We start from the raw sequence: 16,816 nt of genomic DNA on the forward strand, positions 1-16,816 counted from the left end.
TCTTCAGAACGACTTAGTTAAATTAGAAGCATGGGCAGCCAAATGGAGAATGCGCTTCAACACAGACAAGTGTAAGGTAATGCACTGTGGTAACAAGAACAAAAATTACACCTACCTACTAAATGGGTTAAAATTAGGGGATTCTGTACTGGAAAAGGACTTAGGTGTCCTCATAGATAGCAAACTAAGCAGTAGTACCCAAAGTAGGACTGCAGCAAAGAAGGCTAATAAGATATTAGCATGCATAAAACGGGGTATTGATGCTAGGGACGAGAGTATTATACTCCCGTTATATAAATCACTAGCGAGGCCACACCTTGAATACTGTGTACAATTCTGGGCACCGTACTACAAAAAGGATATCCTGGAGCTTGAAAAGGTACAGAGGAGGGCGACCAAACTAATTAAGGGCATGGAGACGATGGAATACAAGGAAAGGCTTGAAAGACTAGGCATGTTTACATTGGAAAAGCGGAGACTAAGAGGGGATATGATCAACATCTACAAATATATAAGGGGACAATACACAGAGCTTGCGCGGGACCTGTTTTTGGTTAGATCAACACAGAGGACTCGTGGACACTCGCTCAGGTTAGAGGAGAGGAGATTCCGCACAATACGGCGTAAAGGCTTTTTCACGGTAAGGACAATACGTGTTTGGCATTCCCTGCCCGAGGGAGTTGTAATGGCGGAATCTGTCAACACCTTTAAGAATGGGTTAGATAAATTTCTATTGGATAAGGATATCCAGGGGTATGGTGCATAGTCATGCATTATAGTTACTATAAATAGGGATAAAATGCAATGGCTGACAGCAGCATCAGTCAGAAATTTTAGTCAAATCATCATGCATAGGAGACCACAAATAGGTTGAACTCGATGGACAATTGTCTTTTTTCAACCTCAGATACTATGTTACTATGTTACTTACTGATGAAGCTATTTGCTCATATAAAGGAAACATGACAATTCTAACTATATGAAGTTATTTCATCGGCGATTACAAGTAACTTCACATAGTTAGAATTCTCAAACTTCCTATGCAAGAGCACATATCTCCATCAGTAAGGTGCATGCTTCCAGTGTAAAAGGTTGTGGGTTCTAATCCTGGATATGACACTTGCAAATTAATTGTCAGAGAAATAATCAGCATTGTGAGTGACTGTGAGTGTGGTTGGACCCCTACATAGATCTGCCTAGTTGCAACGGTTTTGTAGTAGCTTCATATACTGTAGTTAGAATTAGAGATGAGCGGGTTTGGTTTTACTCGGATCTCAAAACGGCATCTTATTGGCTCACGGATGATATATAAGGCGGGCACCAATATTTTTCTTGCCTCCGGGCAACTGGGACAAACTTACGCCACTGACTCCAGGGGTAGCGAGCTGAATGTATATAGGCCAGGGTGTATGTATACTGGCCAGGGTGTACAATGTATAGCAACATTATAAATGTACAAAGGTGACCAAATAGGATAGTTATAGACAAGTTCACAAATACATACAACTACATAGAGACCACAAACATTGAGAAGGCCCTGACAGAGAGTTTACAATCTAGAGAGGCTAAAAACGCATATTCAATTGTGGGCATAAATGTAAAAAATCCCGTGACGCAAGGAATTTCCTATTCAATTGCCAGGGAGAAATTTGCCACGTTAATTTCAATAGGATTTAACAAGGATTTTTTTCTCACAAATCCCCATTTTATGTTGAAAATTATGTGACTTTCTTCAGAATCCCTAGGACACTCTCTCAATGACTAATTAGGCAATTCTACATTTCCAATTAGCATAATAGGTCCAATAATAACATGTAATTATTGCTTGTTTAGAAAAAAATGGCCTCAAATCAATCCAATATGAACTTTTGTTAATTTATGCACCCTAAATATAACAATTTTAAACAATGCTTTTTATTTATTTAAATTGGCCCAAATTACTCTTTGTTTTATTCATGTATACATAAAATGAAAAGTTTTCATTTTATAATTTAAGGTTTTATTTATTTATTTTAAATGCACAAAACAGACAATTTAATATATTTTAAAAAGCTTTAAATATTTTCCAAGCCATCAAAAAATTTTTTTATTGTGTTAGCCAATATTTTTATTTTTTATCTTTTTGGGGTACAGGATGACTTTTAATTGCATTTCAAACAGGGTCTTCCAGTAGAAAATTAACTAATAACTAAATATTGGTTGCGATTTCAGTGTTAATATTGGTGCAAAAAATCTTGCGCCCACTGAATATGCTCCAGTGGTTGGACACACAGAGGGAGAGGGGAACAGAGTCAGGGAGTGCACATCCTTGAGATTTAGGAGGAAAAGTTGTGAACTTGAATAAAGAGATGAGTTATGCAATATTTAAGGCTAGATGAAAGTCTAATTGAGCACGAAAGAGCATTCCCGGATGCGGATATGATCAGGGAGGAGGAGAGGAAGTAGTCGGTGGCAGAATGAAGTAGGTGGGAGGAGTGTGTGAGGCTGTAGATTAAAAAGGTGGGTACACATTAGACGATATTGTCTAGTGTTTTCCCTTGACTCCCGGACGGTCGATATAGTGATTACAAAATATCGTTCAGTGACGTCACGCTGCGGCTGGTCCGAACATGCAGTTTTGGACAGTATAATCCAAATTGAGCTGCATGCACAGACAACGGCTATATCATTAACAACTTGCGGGAGCATGCATCGTTAACAATATAGTGCATACACACTGGACAATGGGGGTAATTCCAAGTTGATCGCAGCAGGAATTTTGTTAGCAGTTGGGCAAAACCATGTGCACTGCAGGGGAGGCAGATATAACATGTGCAGAAAGAGTTAGATTTGGGTGGGTTATTTTATTTCTGTGCAGGGTAAATACTGGCTGCTTTATTTTTACACTGCAAATTAGATTGCAGATTGAACACACCCCACCCAAATCTAACTCTCTCTGCACATGTTAAATCTGCCTCCCCTGCAGTGCACATGGTTTTGCCCAACTGCTAACAAAATTCCTGCTGCGATCAACTTGGAATTACCCCCAATATTACAAACAATATCATTTAAAATATCACCTAGTCTGTACGCACCTTTAGGCAAGACAAGAATTGTTTAGGTCTGTGCAGGCGAATAGGAGGAGTTTAAACTTAATTCTGTATGGCACAGGGAGCCAGTCGACTGACCGGTAGAGTGTGCTGGTATAGCGCAGACTAGAGAAAAGGAAAATTAGGCAGGCAGTGGTTGTGTAGACTGAAGAGGGTTGAGATGTGAGTTTGGCAGGCATGATTCACCTCCAGTCTTCCATGAAGACCCCATTCACTTCCATGTGGCAGTGATCTACTGACCCCCTGGCCGCTGTTAACCTTTCCTTGACAACTTTGCTGCCTGGCTTCCCCACTTTCTCTCCTCCGACCTCCCCTCTATCATCCTCGGTGACTTTACCATCCCTATTGACATCACTAATGCGGCTTCCACTAATCTTCTTGCTGCCCTTTCCACCTCCTTTAGACTTTCTCAATGGACCTCCACCCCTACTCACAATCTCGGCCACTCCCTTGACCTTGTCTTTACCCACCGATGTGATCTCTCTGAATTCTCATACTCTTCCTTCCCTCTCTCTGACCACCATCTGCTTTCTTCCACCCTCTGCTTTCTTTCCCTTCTCCTCTCCAAGCCCAGACCCACCATCACCAGATGCAATCTCGGGTCTCTCGACCCCACTATCCTGTCCTCCCTCGACACTTTCCTCTCTCCTCTTTCCACTATGACTTGTCCCAACCACGCAACCTCCTTCTATAACTCTTCCCTTAATGCAGCTCTGGACTCTGTGGCCCCCCTCTCCACTGTCTCCCTTCACCACTCCAAAACCCAACCCTGGCACATCAAACTAACATGATTCTTACAAAAAATGTTATGCTCTGCAGAACGCTCCTGGAGGAAATCTCATTCTCTGGTGGACTTCCTCCATTTCAAGTTTAGTCTCTCCTCCTACAGCTCTGCTCTTTCTCTTGCCAAGCAATCCTTTTTCCAAGTACTCATCTCTTCTCAGTCCTCCAGTCCATGCCGTCTCTTTCTAACTTTCAACACTCTCCTTCGCCGCCCTTCTCCTCCCATCCTCCCTCACTGCCACTGACTTTGCCTCCTTCTTCATCTCCAAAATTGAAGATATCCAACATGAACATCTCCTCCCATCACCCCTCTGCCCCCATCATCCTTCCCCTCCATCTATCCCACCCTGTATTCCTTCCATCCCATCTCAGACAAGGAAGTCCACTCCCTCATCTTATCCCCCCTCAACCTGACCCCTGGACCCTTTCCCCTCCAATCTTCTCCGCTCCCTCTCCCCCGCTGCCTGCTCCTACCTTGCTCACCTCTTTAACCTATCACTCTCTACTGGCATCTTTCCCTCACCATTCAAATGCTCTGGTCTCACCTATTCTCAAAAAAACAACAACTTCGACCCTTCATCACTCACTAGCTACCACCCCATCTCCCTTCTCCCATTTGCCTCCAAAATACTTGAACGACTGGTCTACAGCCATCTCACAAGCTACCTCTCTGACAACTCCATCCTTGATCAACTACAATCTGGCATTTGCCCACTCCACTCCACCGAGACTGCCCTGGTGAAAGTCACCAATGACCTGCTTTTGGCCATATCCAGGGGCCACTTCTCTTTCCTCCTGGACCCCTCTGCTGCATTTGACACCATGGATCATCCTCTCTTACTCAAAAACATTGGCCTTTCTAGCACTGTCCTTGACTGGTTTACCTCTTACCTCACTAACCGCTCCATCTCTGTGTCTGCCTCCAGCACCACCTCACACCCTTCCATCCTTCCTGTTGGTGTTCTCAGGGTTCTGTCCTAGGCCCCCTTCTCTTCTCCCTGTACACTTCTTCCCTGGGTGCACTCATTAACTCCTTTGGCCCTCAATATCACCTCTATGCTGATGACACACATCTCTACCTCTCCTCTCCTGATCTGTCCCCCTCTGACCTTTCTCAGGTTTCCAACTGCATCTTTGCCATCTCCTCCTAGATGTCTGAGCACTCTCTGAAGCTGAACATGGACAAAACTGAACTCATTATCTTTCCCCCAGCCAGAGCAACACCCCCTACCAATATCTCTATCACTGTTGACAACACCATCATGTCCCCCGTTCCCCAACTCCGCTGCCTGGGCATCATTCTTGACTCCTCTCTCTCTTTTGCACCCCACATCCAAGCTCTGGAACAATCCTGTCTGCTCTAGCTACGCAACACTGCTCGCATCAGGCCATTTCTCTCCCAGAGTGCAACTAAACTTATCATCCACTCACCGGTCATCACACGAATTGACTACTGCAATGTTCTCCTCACTGGCCTCACTTGCTCCCATCTTGCTCCCCTCCAATCTGTCATCAACTCCGCAGCAAGGCTTATCTGCCACTCCCCTTCGACAAAATCTACACTAGCTCCCATTCCCCTACAGAATCCTCTTCAAACTCACCCTCATATACAAGGCCATCTCTAATTCCACTGCTCCCTACATCTCCAACCTCCTCTCTCTTCATACTCCCTCCCGCACACTATGGTCGGCCAATGACCGTCACCTCTCCTCTGCCCTGGTCACTACTTCCCATGCACGAGTTCAAGATTTTGCCCGTGCTGCACCCCTTCAGTGGAACGCGCTCCATTAGACTCTTTCCGACCTTGCAAAGCTTCAAACAGGCACTGAAAACCCACCTATTCATCAAAGCATACCCTTCCGATGCATAACCTAGTCCTGAGGCTGCTCCTCCATCCCCCTTCCTCATGCCTTGAACATCACTGCTTTGCTAACACACTGCCATCAGGCTACCTCCCACTTGCTTGCACCTCATGTCATCTGTCTGTCGCCCCTTCCCACTAGATTGTTAGCTCTTCAGAGCAGGGCCCTCTTTCCTCTTATTGTCAAAGCCCTCTTCTCGACACATTTCACTCACAGCTCTCTCCTACTCAGCGACCATCTTTACCTGCTTTTTCTCCTGCTGGTAAAGGCTTATCTCTATCTATGGCCGCCAGCCCCAAGTAGTATGATGATTACTCCCTCGCTACTTACAGTACATCTCAGCTGTACTATGTTTTGAGAATTGTGGTGCTCTTTGTTACCTGTACTCTATTTTTGTTATTTATTTACTGTAATGCTAAGTTTTGTCTCCCTGTACTGTCCATTGTACGGAGCTGCGAAACACTTGTGGTGCCTTATAAATAAAATGTAGCAATAATAATAATAATAATGATGATTGACAATTATCTGCTACCAAGGTTAGGACTGAACTAAGGGGAGAATACAGGATTGAGAATTAAATGGCAAAATTAAGAATGGCACAGAGACAACAGATATGAGAAACACAGAGTATTAGGAGGAGGAGGAGTGAAGCATTGTACAGTAAGCAGCAGTTAAAGAAAAAAGGACAAAAGTCAAAGGACAATAAGATAATTTGGGTGTCGTTGGCATATAGGTGATACTAGAGGAGAAAGCAAATGATAATACTGTATACTGACTGAAGAGATGTAGGTTGAGAAGACAAAGTCAAAGCATAGGGCAGGAGTTCCCAACCACAGTCCTCAAGGTACAGTAACGCTGGGTGCACACCGCTCGATATATCTGCAGATCAATTGATCTGCAGATATATCTATGGACGGACCCGGCAGTGTGTTGACACACAGCAATGTACCAATATATAGGCAGATATATTGGTCATCGGTTGTGCTGCAGGGCTGAAGCGATATGTCAGAATGACGGCGTTCACAGACATATTGTTCATACACACTGGCAGACGAACTCACAATATATATTGGCCAGTGTGTACACACCTTAACAGTAGTGATGAGCGGATTCGGTTTTACTCGGTTCTCAAAACGGCATCTTATTGGCTCACGGATGTCACGTGTTTTGGATAGCCAATAAGATGCCGTTTTGAGAACCGAGTAAAACCGAGTAAAACCGAATCCGCTCATCACTACTTAACAGTCCAGGTTTTAAGGCTATCCATACTTGAGCACAGGTGACTAAATTAGTACCTCAGTTATTTTGATTTAACAATCTGTGCTCAAGCCTGGATATCAGTAAAACCTGGACTGTTAGTGTGCTTTTAGGACCAAGGTCGGGAAACACTGGCATGGGGGGACGCCTACATAGGGGAAAAAGAGTAGGACATGAAGTGATAGGAACAGGTGGATAAGTAGGTTTTGAAAAATGTTAATGCTGGATAATAGGGGAGAATGGAATGGAGGCTTTGCCATAGGAGAGGGTTAACAAAATTGACAAAAGATGCAATATTAAAGAGATGAGTCTAGACTCTCTTGAGTTTATATTTGGCATTACTTCTCCTTTTTTCCAGTTTTTTTTCCTTTATTGTTTTCCCTATTACATACCTCCCAACTGTCCCAATTTTCGCGGGACAGTCCCATTTTTTTGGGGCTGTCCCACCCGTGGGCCGCAGTGTCCCGCGGTGTGGAAGGGGAGGTTGGGAGGCTCCTGTCATCGCTGCTCTGCTTAGCAGAGCAGCGATGTTTAGAAGCTGTGCGCATGCGCACAGCGTCTATTCAGTGAAGATAGGGAGAGGGGGCATGCCAGCGTCTCACAGAGCGCTGGTCATGCCCCCTTTAGTGATGAAAAACGGGGGCATGACACGATCGCGGCAGTGCCGCGAGACCACGCCCCTTTTGGTTAGGTCACGCCCTCTTTTCGGTCGCGCGCTACGCGCACGCAGGAGTCCCTCTTTGAGCCCACAGAATGTTGGGAAGTATGCTATTATGATTACAGATAAAGTGTTAATATGCTATTGTCTTCATATAAGTTTACATTGCCTTGAATGATCTGTAATGAAAAACTTCTTTTATTTATTTCAGTACAAAAAAAAAGGAGAGTCAGCATGTAGGAAATCAGGATCTTTCACAATATTATCTCCTATATAATAGCCCAGATACTGTATGTCACTCTGTGACTGTGTGGATAGCATACCTCCCAAATTTACAGTTACCTAAAGAGGGCGTGACCTAAGAAAAGGGGCGTGGCTTCGTGGGAGGACCCGCGGTCGCGAGCCATGCCCCCGTTTTCGTCACTGAGTGGGCATGCCCAGCGCTCTGTGAGCTGCTGGCATGCCCCCTCTCCCTCTGAATCCAGTGAATAGACGCTGTGCGCATGCGCAGAGCAGTGGCGTCATGAGGTGGGTGCGGGGGGTGCAGTCCGCACCCGGGTGTTACCCGTCAATAGGGTGACACCAAAACGAGCCGCACACTCACACGCACCCCCATCCCCTGACATGAAAATGCCTGGTCCACGGCTGCGTCCACACCCCCTCCTCCCAGGCCCCGCCTCCTAAAGCCTGACACCCTCACCTGTCAGTGAGATCAGCAGGCAGCAGCCACAGACCCGTGCTGGCAGTGCACTGGCCACCCCTCCCCTCTCCTCCAGCGTCCACTCTCTCCTCACTCCGGGTCCTGACTGAGCCTGACACACACAAGCTCCGCCCCCAGACTGTAACTACACGAGCATGTAGTTGCTGCTGATGTTGCTGCAGGATGCCAGGTAACTTCTATAGTGGCTCTACGTGTCCATGATGAGCAGAATCGATTTCTGATGTGTTTATGTGTCTGTATGGGGGTTCTGATGTGTGTATGTGTCTGTATGGGGGTGAATGTGGGATGTATAAATTGTTGGATTTCTGAGTGCTGTGGGGGATGGTGGGGGCTAATTTGGGCTGTGTGAGCGTACTATGGGTGCAGTTCGAGTGTAGTATGGGTGCTGTGTGACATAGTATGGGTGCTGTGTGAGCGTAGTATGGGTGCTGCTGTGTGAGCGTAGTATGGGTGCTGCTGTGTGAGCGTAGTATTAGTGTTCCTTCTAGGCTGTTTCAGCAGGGTGCTGCACCCTGCCCGTTTTTGAAATGTGAAAAAGCACCCTGCCCTTTTTCAGTGCACCCTGCAGGGCCATAAATCGCCCCCTTGTATACAGAATGCAACAGTCAGAGTGCATGTTACAATGCTGTCATCTACTCCTTGCCTACCTCTGAAATTGCAACACAATTTATATCCTTTAGCAAACTGAATGGCAGAGGAGGCACTGTAAATAACACAGCACTCTGATAAAGAGGGAAAGAACAGGGTAAGCAGTGAGCATGTACTGCTTACAGTATTTCCCTAGTAGAACAGACTTATTTTCCTATCTATTTTAACCCATTGTTTAACTTTTCTGTTTTATAACACATAGAAGACTGGACATATACAGTATGTTTCTCAGTACAGATGTTAGGTGTCTTATATGTATGCATGGGTATATGATTTACTAAGGGCAAATTGTATGTACAAAAACTATAAACATATGCGCTATGCTTTGTGCGCAAAGCGTCACATCAAAAACATGCCCTTCAAAATAAAAATGTGCCCTCTTCAATGCTCAGCACCCTGCCCTAAAAAAATCCTAGAGTGAACACTAAGTATGGGTGCAGTTTGAGTAGTATGGGTGCTGTGTGACATAGTATAGGTGCTGCTGTGTGAGCATAGTGTGGATACTATTTGAGCATAGTATGGGTGCTTCTGTGTGAGCGTAGTATGGGTGCAGTTTGAGTGTAGTATGGGTGCTGTGTTACGTAGTATGGGTGCTGCTGTGTGAGCGTAGTGTGGATACTGTGTGAGCATAGTATGGGTGCTGCTGTGTGAGCGTAGTATGGGTGCTGCTGTGTGAGCGTAGTATGGGTGCAGTTTGAGTAGTATGGGTGCTGTGTGACATAGTATGGGTGCTGTGTGAGTGTAGTATGGGTGCAGTTTGAGTGTAGTATGGGTGCTGTGTGACGTAGTATGGGTGCTGCTGTGTGACGTAGTATGGGTGCTGCTGTGTGAGCATAGTATGGGTGCTGCTGTGTGAGCATAGTATGGGTGCTGCTGTGTGAGCATAGTATGGGTGCTGCTGTGTGAGCGTAGTATGGGTGCTGTGTGTGAGCGTAGTATGGGTGCTGTGTGTGAGCGTAGTATGGGTGCTGCTGTGTGAGTGTAGTATGGGTGCTACTGTGTGATTGTAGTATGGGTGCTGTGTGACGTAGTATGGGTGCTGCTGTGTGAGCGTAGTATGGGTGCTGCTGTGTGAGCGTAGTGTGGATGCTGTTTGAGCGAAGTATGGGTGCTGCTGTGTGAGCATAGTATGGGTGCTGCTGTGTGAGTGTAGTATGGGTGCAGTTTGAGTGTAGTATGGGTGCTGTGTGACGTAGTATGGGTGCTGCTGTGTGAGCGTACTATGGGTGCAGTTTGAGTGTAGTATGGGTGCTGCTGTGTGAGTGTAGTGTGGATGCTGTTTGAGCGTAGTATGGGTGCTGCTGTGTAAGCGTAGTATGGGTGCAGTTTGAGTGTAGTATGGGTGCTGCTGTGTGAGCATAGTGTGGATGCTGTGTGAGCATAGTATGGGTGCTGCTGTGTGAGTGTAGTATGAGCGCTGCTGTGTGAGCGAAGTATGGGTGCTGCTGTGTGAGCGTAGCATGGGTGCAGTTTGAGTGTAGTATGGGTGCTGCTGTGTGAGCGTAGTGTGGATGCTGTGTGAGCGTAGTATGGGTGCTGCTGTGTGAGCGTAGTGTGGATGCTGTTTGAGCGAAGTATGGGTGGTGCTGTGTGAGTGTAGTATGGGTGCATTTGAGTGTAGTATGGGTGCTGTGTTACGTAGTATGGGTGCTGCTGTGTGAGCGTAGTGTGGATGCTGTGTGAGCGAAGTATGGGTGCTGCTGTGTGAGGGGAGCGTTATGTCAGCTGATAGGGTGGGTGGATTAATGTGCTAATGGGTGTTGCAGTGATCGTGCACAGCAAAAAAATTGTGGGTCCCAGGGACTCCTCACTCAACTATTTCTGTGTCCTATCACATATTATGGGGTGTGAGGGCAGGCAGTACTGGGGGTTTTAAGGGGGTAAGGGTAGATAGAAGTTTGGACAGTACTAGGGGAATGGAGGCGGGTAGGGATAGGAAATACTTGGGCAGGGGGGTTAAGCAGGCAATAGGATCTCTGTGACATTGCACTGGGTGTATACATATTATGATACTAGGTGTATATTATACACACACACACACACACACACACACATTTTTTATATATATATATATATATATATATATATATATATATATATAGCATATGGTTCGACACTCCGTTGAACAGAAAAACTGTGTCCGGTGCCCTCACAAACTATATTCATAGCATATTCAAAACAGTGCGGCACTTCTGGCTATAGACAGACGACACTTGACACAGGCAGTGGGAGAGCGATTCTCCTACTGCCCAGAGCAGTAAGGGGGAGCCGGCGTTGGGGAATAATCAGGAGTAGTGGGAAGCAGTGCTCCCGCTACCCGTAGTATTTGCAATAATGTTTAGGCCGCTAGCGGGTGCGTGTGTATGCAGCATCCATGACTGTTGGCATAGCTATGGATTTTGGGCCTAATTCAGCATCAGTAGTAGTTTTGCTAAAAATAGCAAAACTACAACTGCTTTCTCTAGCATGAGGGGGGGCCGCCCAGCACAGGGCAAGGCCGCCCCACATACCAGGTCCGCTCCCCCGCTGATAAGCAAGCGCATTGCTATACAGAGATGTGCTCGCATTTTAAGGGTAGCCCCCTGCCTCTGCAGTCTAGCTGTGAAGGCAGTCGCCAGGCCGCCATCTTTTGGGTCACAGCGGCTGCATGACGGAATGGTCCGAAAACATCGACGCCCCATCACCATGCCCCCCCCCCCCCTTCCTTCACCAGGGCAGCGAGACACAGAGGCTCCCAACTGCCCCCCCCCCCCCCTCCCCACCGCGGGACACTGCGGCCCGCGGGTGGGACAGCGGGACAGTCCCCAAAAAACGGGACTGTCCCGCGAAAATCGGGACAGTTGGGAGGTATGGGATAGGGAGCTCTCATTGGGTTAGCAGCAGGTCTATCACACCGAGTCCACTGCTGATTTGGTGAGAAACGCCGTCCCACATAGGTTACATCCAATGGAAGGCTCTGCCTTTTGGCTGCTGTGTGTTCCCAGAGCAGGATTAACAATGGGGCTGATGGAGCTGCAGCTCCAGCCCCACACCCCAAAATAGGCCCACTGCATCTGCAACAACATACCCTCCAACAATTTACACATAAAAATCGCTACAAATTTGAAAAGGGGGCAAGGCCACTGGTAAAGGGATGTGGCCACGCCCCTTTTCCTATTCTTTCAATTGAAGTTTGTCAGAGCCAGTAATCGGTACAGAACATAAAAAAAGGTACTGTACCTGCCAAAAAGGTACAGTTGGAGGGTATGCCACTGCATCTGCAGCAAGTCTCTGCGCTGTAGATAGGGGGGGGGAAATCCTTTTACTGCAGCGTCCTATGACCTGCTGCCAGTCTGCCTGCCCCCTCTGACATCAACAATCCCACTCTATAGCCGCCGCGGCGCAGGTGGAACAAAAGCTGCTGCAGCCACCGGCATAGATGTGTATAAAAGCGGCGCAGCGGAAGGCTTTCATAGCCCTCCCAGCGCCGCATACTTTCTGAGCCCTGGAGCCAGTGGCGTAACTACTGCCCCCGCGCGGTGGCTTGGGGGCGAGGGGCTGCAGGGGCGCCACTGACTTAGAACAGATTGACATGCGGACGAGCGTCCGCATGTCAATCTGCGGTCTCCTCTCCCTCCCTGCTTTTATTAGACCAGCCGGGGGGAGAGCCAGGAGGGACGCAGGAGAGACGCGCGATGCGCTCCGTGTCCCTCCAACATGGGGGGGGGAGAAGCAGGGAGCAGGCACTTGGAATAATGTATACTGGGCATTACTATAAGGAGGAAAAATGACAAATAATGTAAGGGGCATGAATCAGGATTATTTTTCTTTCCTGTGGTGGCCAACGTCTGGGCGTGCAGGTTGCAAAACTGGGGTATAAGGTAGTCTTTTCCTGCAATGCCACGCCCTCCACGCAAAGCCACGCCCATTTCGACAAAGCCACACCCCTCTTTTGCCGGCGCGCGCCGCAGGCGCGCGCATTTTTCTACCTTTGCTAGTGCCAATTACGGGGGGTATGGGGGGGGGGGGGGGCGCCGAAGGATTTTTTGGCTTGGGGGAGAAAAATTTCTAGTTACGCCACTGCCTGGAGCCTCCTGTGCGCGTGATGTCACAGAAGTGCCTCCCCGCCACAGCCGCGCCCAGATACCCAGAGGCCCTGACTCTGCAACACAGCACCTGGCCTTCCGGCTTGGAAGCCCCGAGAAGGCTAATATAACGGATGGAGTGGGTGATATCGTGGAGGGTAATGTCTGGATGCTAAATTAATTCTAAAAGGTGACAGTGCTGTCCAGTGCAGTGGGTGTGCAGTGCCACTGCACAGCATTATCACCTTTTACATTGATTCAGCGAGTCAGTCAGTTCTGCCAGCCAGTCACTATTGTTAGCGTTGGTGTCCCAACGCGCCACATTACAGGGAAGTAGACGCACTAAATAAACTACAGCTCCCAGCAGCCCTTAGCGCTGGAGCATTCCGGCGCTAAGGGCTACTGGGAGCTGTAGTTTATTTAGTGTGTCTACTTCCCTGTAATGCGGCGCGTTGGGACACCAGCGCTAACAATAGGGACTGGCTGCTTGGCTGCAGTGCGAGTCTCCGGGAGGGGTATGGGTTGTTGGGTCGACCCAACTTAGGTTGACACTCATTAGGTTAACCACTGAAGGTCGACATTGCCATTAGTTCGACATGCATTAGGTCGTCATGGGCGTTAGGTCGACATGTACAAGGTTGACAGGTCAAAAGGTCGACATGAAGTTTTTGACTGTTTTTAGTGTTGTTTTCTCCATAAAGTGACAAGGAACCCAAATTAGTGCACCATGTCCTCTCGCATGGCTCGCATGGATTACCGTTCCAGTCGTAGTCCACGTGGATCATTAAGTATGAAAAAATCCAAAAAATGAAGAAAAAAAAGTGAAAAACTCATGTCGACCTTTTGACCTAGTACATGTTGACCTAATGCATGTCGACCTAATGGCATTGTCAACCTTCAGTGGTCGACCTAATGAGTGTCGACCTAAGTTGTGTCGACCTAACAACCGTAACCCTCCGGGAGAGCCACTGCCAAAGGGAGGATAGCAGCTTAGCTGCTTCCAGGCGGAGAAGCATTACCCATCCCTCCCTTACTCGCAGTCAGAGCCTGCTCCCCCACTAGGCAGCTTTAGGCAGCTGCCTATGTGCGGCGTCACTTGAGGAGCGGCAACGCTGAGAGGGATGAAATAGTGAATGACAGCCAGGAGGATGTGTGTTGCGCCTGCCGGGAGGAATGTGAGACACCTGCTCCATGCTCACCCTGGGTCGGATCTGCCGTGTGGGGGCTGTAGTGGAGCCGCATGTTTGAGTCCTGTACCGCCTCCCTCTCCTGCCTTGGCACTCGTTCCACCCCTTCCTCCCCCCGACCCGATGACTGGGAAAAAGCCGCGACCGCGACCACAATAGGAACTCTTGGCAGTCAAGCCAGCCGGGAGAGAGTGGTAGCTGCTGCGCATGCATAGCAACAGCAGCAGCTCTCTTATCTCCTCACAAGTCACAATTAGCTGGCAGTGACTCCCCTCTGTATCCCCAGGTATGTGTGCACTATATATATGTTTGTATGTATGTATACTATATGTATGTGTTGCCGCTGCCTTCCTTGGAATATATATATTGGAATATATATATGCCGCCTGACTGCATCACTATATATATATATATATATATATATATATATATCAGAGTCTTGTAAGTCACTGCAGTAATCAGTGTTTAATTATTAACATTTGCAGTGTATCCTGAAGATACAGTCCCCGAATCATTGATAATGAAATGCTGATTTCTTTCACAGATCTACAAGTCTCCGAGTGGATATATGGATAGATATATATATATATATATATATATATAGAAACCCCCCCAGGAAATCCTGCATTTGTCCCTGCCAGGGTGGTACCTTCAGCTGGGCGGCAAGGCTTTCCCAACCACAAGCTGATCTGCCCCCTCTCCCAGCTTGCAGTGACCAGCAGTTACGACGGGGCGTCCAAGTCCGGCCGCCACTACACATGCAGTAGTGCATCTGCAAGGGTAACATCTGCTGTCCTCTCTCAAACAGATCCTGTGAATGCCAAATTGTTTCCTTAAAAATATTTAAAATGCCCGCTCTAATATATATTGTAAACGCCTGCACCTCTTATTACCATGTGCCATGAATGTGCGCTATACATAGCAAAACACTGCATCCCATTAGAGAAAACAATACACCCACACATTATTTGAGTTCCAAAGCTCATTGATGTATATATATGTTATTAAAAGGATATGGATTCAATATATTACAATTTATAGTATACACATAATTACATGGTTACAACTCACATAGTAAGCAGTTAATATATACAGTCAGGGGCGTAAGTTCATACCAAACGCCCGGAGGCGAAATAGACGATGGTGCCCCCCTCACCCGCACTTTCACTGCCTCGGTCCAGTCCACCAATGACCGCTTCTTCACCACCCCCTAATAACCTCTTCCCACTCCCAACCTCTAGAAAGCTCTCCCAGCCTCCTATCCTTTAAAAGTACCCGTAAAACTCTTATTTTCATTCAAGATTCCCACCCCTGAACCATACTGTATATCCAGGCTCTACTTACCCCAGCTCCACTACTATCTGTGTGTCCACCCATATGCTCTGCAGTATCTAATCTTTCTGCCCTATTATCTTTTACCTTAATAGGTAATTTATGTATTTCTGTTACAGGTACATTACACACACACACAACCACATATACAGTATACACACAGCCATATATATATACATACATAAACACACACACACAACCACATATATCTACACACACGCAGCCATGTATAAAACACACAAACACACACACACACACCTGCATATATACATATACAATACACACTCATATATACACAGCCACATATATACTCTCTCTCTCTGTCCCTGCCCTGGCACTCTCTCTCCCCTGTCAGTCCCCTCTCTTCTCACCTCACCAGTTGCTCCTTATCGCTTCCCCTGCTGGATCTGCCTCTTTGTGCGGTAGCTGACCAGCCAGGGTGTTGGGCGAAATCTGTGCAGTCTGGGGGTCAGGAGGTGGGAGCCAGACAGCCGGGAGTCGGGCAGCCGGGGATCAGGAGGCAGCGGCAGGAGCCGGGCGATCAGGAGACAGCGGTGGGAGCCGGACGATTGGGAGGCTGTGGCGGAAGCCGGGCAGCCGGGGGATCAAGAGGCAGCGGCGGGAGCCGAGCAGCCAGGGGGTTAGGAGGCAGAGGCGGGTAGCAGGGGAATCAGGAGGCAGGGGCGGGAGCCGGGCATCTGAGGGTCAAGGAGGTGGGAGCCGGAGACTCAGAGTGCGGGGGTAGAGCCAGACAGCCTGGAGGTCACAAGGCAGGAGACGGAGACTCGGAGTGCGAGGATGGGAGCCGGGCAGCCGGGTTGTTAGGGAATGGGCACACAGTAACTGAAGTGAACCAGAGGCAATGGAGAAGGTGCCCTCTTTACTGCTGGAGCCCGGCGGCAACTGACTCCATTGCCTCCGGGACTTCCGCCACTGTATACAGTTACATACAGTTACAGGCCAGCATACAATACCATTATCTTTCTCATATAAATTTGTCTCTCCATATCACTCTCTCTCTCTCTGTAAAATCATGCAGGAACTGGTCTAGAAGCAACTCCATCATCCTCTGAGACAAAACAGCAACTGCCTCCTGTGTGATCAGTAATATGTTATCTAGTTTTTGGGGGAGGGGACTTTCTCATTCATGATGAGTCACTAGTCTATTTGTATATGTTCAACAGGTTCAGCTTTGAAGACATCCAAAGGGGCTGG

The 16,816-nt window shown here is 47.6% G+C and overlaps 1 protein-coding gene across 2 annotated transcripts in view; it reads right to left on the reverse strand.

Annotated features, from left to right (window-relative positions):
* Window positions 1-16,816, reverse strand: part of LOC134911670 (saccharopine dehydrogenase-like oxidoreductase) — a 54,121-nt gene that overhangs the window by 25,905 nt on the left and 11,400 nt on the right. Inside the window, exon 1 of one of the 2 annotated variants that reach the window (XR_010176754.1) lies at window positions 8,350-8,437. The exons of the other annotated variant lie outside the window; for it this stretch is intronic. The gene's annotated coding sequence lies outside the window, so the exon portion shown is untranslated. Of the gene's footprint in view, window positions 1-8,349; window positions 8,438-16,816 lie in introns of those variants that run through there. 2 annotated transcript variants of the gene reach the window in all.

Source organism: Pseudophryne corroboree, chromosome 4 (genome assembly GCF_028390025.1).
Source record: "Pseudophryne corroboree isolate aPseCor3 chromosome 4, aPseCor3.hap2, whole genome shotgun sequence".
NCBI classification, from domain to species: Eukaryota; Metazoa; Chordata; class Amphibia; order Anura; family Myobatrachidae; genus Pseudophryne; species Pseudophryne corroboree.